Source organism: Rhinolophus hipposideros, assembly GCF_964194185.1.
Source record: "Rhinolophus hipposideros genome assembly, chromosome: X".
In the NCBI taxonomy this organism is placed as follows: domain Eukaryota; kingdom Metazoa; phylum Chordata; class Mammalia; order Chiroptera; family Rhinolophidae; genus Rhinolophus; species Rhinolophus hipposideros.
This window is the reverse complement of record NC_138046.1, coordinates 98,703,977-98,707,692: the sequence shown is the minus strand read 5'-3', so window position 1 is coordinate 98,707,692 and position 3,716 is coordinate 98,703,977. Positions and strand designations below refer to the sequence as shown.

At 46.1% G+C, this 3,716-nt stretch overlaps 1 pseudogene across 1 annotated transcript; it reads right to left on the bottom strand.

Moving 5' to 3' along the window:
• Positions 1–1,208: 1,208 nt before the first annotated feature.
• Positions 1,209–3,535, bottom strand: LOC308495111 (melanoma-associated antigen B16-like; annotated as a pseudogene). The gene is made up of 2 exons: positions 3,413–3,535; positions 1,209–1,863 (listed from the first exon to the last, which is right to left on the bottom strand). The product of its transcript is annotated as a melanoma-associated antigen B16-like (transcript).
• Positions 3,536–3,716: the final 181 nt, after the last annotated feature.

Genomic DNA, 3,716 nt, shown 5'->3' with positions numbered 1-3,716 from the left:
ATAACCTCATAAACATGTTTTTTGAATGAAGTAGGTTCCAGTTCTCTAAGAGCAAGACAAATAGTGTTAGACCAGTAGCTGCTGGCACCATAAAGGAATATTACCCTTATTGCTCAGAAACTTCGTGGAGACACTGTGCATAAAACAACCAGTTTGTGCTCTATGTTCAATTGCACTGTGACAAGATGACAGGACAACTTTCATTTCTGTTCCAGGTGCAGGTTTCTCTGGTTTACCCATGATCCCAAAGTGATGCTAACTGCAGTTTTGAGTTCCAGTTTATTGACTTTCAACTCTGAGATACTCCAGAAGGTCTGGCATCTGCTCACCCCCCCCCCACCCACAGCGTCATCTCCCCCACCACTCAGCTTAGCTTAAAATTACCTCCCCCTGAAGGCCTTTTAGTTTCCCAAGGCCCCGGTATGTCTTGTCTCAGGGCATTCATGCTTGACTCCTTTCATGGATCTCTGATCTTCTCCCTCATTTTCCCTTGTCCCTTAGGTCTTAGAGGATACCCACCAGCATCACTGTATAATTGCTGCTCCTAGATACTAAGTACTGTAGATAGGGGCTGGGTCTTGTTGATCCTAACGTCCCCAGTACTAGTGTGGTGACTTCCAAAGGGCTGTCCAATTAATGTTTGGAGAATGTTTGTCCAATTAATATTCCTTCTATATTCTTGAATAAACTAAGCAAATATAGATACATGTCTATTTTAATTTTATAGAACAGACTAACAGGGCAAGAGAAGGCAATAATTGACCACCTTTTATTTTTTGTCTGTATTTATTGACCCCCAACAATTTTACTGCTGAGTTCTTATAAATTTCCAAGGAAATACCTCTTTCAATTCCGTGTTATCTTGTTGTAGATCACTAAAAATGAAAAATGGTTTCCAACTTATACTACAAAATCACAACTCTTACTCTTAAATCTGACAAGCTGATTTAAGATAACAAATGTGTGAATAGTGTCATTCACAACTTAGATTCTTAAGCTAATTAAACCTCCTGTTAAAGAAATAACACTTGAAAAATACCAAAAAAAAGATAAATCTCCAAGTCACCCACATAGAATAGGCACACACAGATGTTATACAGTGTTTTCCCTTTATCCCCCCTCTAGCCTTCCACTATTTGAAATGTTGACTTTCCTCATGAAAAACAAAGTGAGGAATCTACCTCAGACTTCATTAGGGGTGGGAGGAGCTACTGGATGTGGCACTGGAACTTGCACTGGCCAGGGCAGCAGTGCCAGCCAGCTCTGGCTGCAGCTCTAGCCTTCTCTGTTTCATTTCTCAAAGCCTTCTCAAACAGGGGTGGGAAGCAAGTGGGGTGAGACTGACTGATCTTGGTCAAAAACTCCAGCAACTTCATCTTGCTGACTTTAGCGTGGGCTCTGGGACCCCACAGGAATTCATAACATGGAGGATCCCTGTTGGGCACCTGCTGGTACTCCAGGTATTTTTCCCCCGCACCAAATTTTTGGTGGTGAACTTCATGGGCGCTCCAAAAGTGAAGCGCTTCCTCCCAGAATATAAGTCTATCATATTCAGCACTTCCCAGATCTCCTCCTCAGTGGCATGATTGCCCTTCACGAAGATCACTCCCAGGTCTTGGGTACGCCCTCTTCACCACTCAGCCTTGGATCACAGGTGAGGCCTAGTTTGTTGACAAGGGCATAACAGTGGCTGCTGCAGTCCACGTCCTCCACCTCAATGCCAAAGACCAGCTCCATGTGCTCAGAAGCTCTCCTGAGGATCTCAGGGAAGGCATCCCTGTCCTCTTTGATAACAGCATCCACCACATCTCCCTTTGTGATGGGTTCATTCATTTGATACTTGTGCAGCAGGAAATTGACTAACTATTTGACCTTTTCATCTAGACCAGGGGTGTCCAAACTGTGGCCTGTGGGCCAACTGCGGCCCGCAATCCATTGTTAATTGGCCCGCAGCAAATTCCAAAATTATATTTAGTTTACTTAAATAAACCGGTGAGGTGATACGTACTTCACCTCAAGTGAGTGGCGCAGCTGTTTGTGTATTTTACCGCATACGGCCATTGGTAAAAACGTTGAAAAATGTTTGGACACCCCTGATCCAGAGGGTCTAAGGTCTAGTTCTCAGTGTCTGGCAGGGATTGTGAAGTGCTTGAATTTTCTATCTCTTCTTGGCTCTTGGAGATCTCATCTGATTTGCTCGATGAGATGGCTGTGGTGAAAGAGGAAGAGTAGTAGGTCCTCTGAGGAGCCGAGGGAGTACTGGGGATCCCAGGAGTAGAAACCTGGGTGCAGGGATCAGAGAAGAAGAGGATGAAGAAGCCTCACTCTCAGCCTCTGGAAGCCGTGCATCCTCCGGGCCCTGGGTCTCACTGTGGGCCTGACAGCATTGCTCATGTGGGAAGCATGGACTCCCCTTATCACGAGGCACGATGACTTGTGTGTGTGGCAGCAAACAGGAGTGTCAGTGGGAGGGTGGGAAAAGACAGCCCACAGCCGAAGGGAAAGAAGGAGGATATTACTGGTCTCCGCTGCTAAACTTAACCATAACAGCTCTGACGGAGGCTGCCTCCACAGGTCTTCTCCCAAGGTTAGTGCTCTAGGGCCCCACAGGTCTCCTGTCCTGTACCACCTGTTCCATAATAAGCTGAAGAAGGAAGTAAAAACGGTCCTCTAGGTGCAGCCAGCCATCTCAGACTGAAAATTCTCAGGCTAACAGCAGAGCAGGTGAAGTTGAGGTCTGTGGGGTCCCTTCTGTTCTAAGGTGCCCTCGTTTCAGCCCTCGCTACCATTCTTCACCTTGATACCTGGCATTGATTGAAACATTTCCCTCTCCTGAACTAGAGCCGCCTTCCACCCACACCAGATTGACAGTCACTTCTCTGAGACCCCTAAGTAGGAAGTCCGGGTCTCACAACAGAGGTGGGCCCCTTTGTTCTGGTGTGAATAGTCCCCTCAGTTCTCACTCAGGGACCTATTTTTTTCCCCAATTGCACACATATATTTAACAATACAGTTTTACATAGAATACTAAGAGCACTTTCTTCATACTTTACAGAAGGACTTGAAACATGAACTTTGTATTAATATTCATTCCACAGCACAGCGAAACCTAACTCCTAAATAGATGCATTACAATTTGATTAGGGTTTAAAGGCTCAATGGCAACGAGGGGAGGAAAAAAATGTAAGTCTGTTTTACACGTAACTGAATGAAAAATAAAGCTCAAGAAATATTCACTAAAACTTAATATGGCCTCAAGTGGCATGAAGGAAGAGGTGCCCGGTTCAAGGGGCTTGGGGCGGGGGGTGATGACCATGTCCATGTAGTCTTCTATCCGCAACTTCTGCGACTGCAGGGTCATGAAGTCATCAGTCCCCTTCCTCCCAGACATGGTGCTGCCAATCTCCCTTACCCTGTAGCCAGGTCTTTTAATATCCATGAAAACAGTTGCAAAATTGAAGTGTGTGCCTTTCTTTCTAACTTCTGGGTAGACTTCTTTCATTAAACTAGCCAGTTCTTTCAAGGTTGTATCCATCCAGGTGTAGATCTGCAGCTTGCTAGATGGCACGTTCCCGCGGGAGAACTCGTCCCCCCGCCCTGCGGTGATGGCGGCAATTGGTGGTGAAGACGCGCAGCAGCAGTGGGTACATCTCCCAGTAGATCGGCTTCTCCAGCTCCTTAATTCCCTCCTGGGTGATGTCCGACTCCACTGCCAT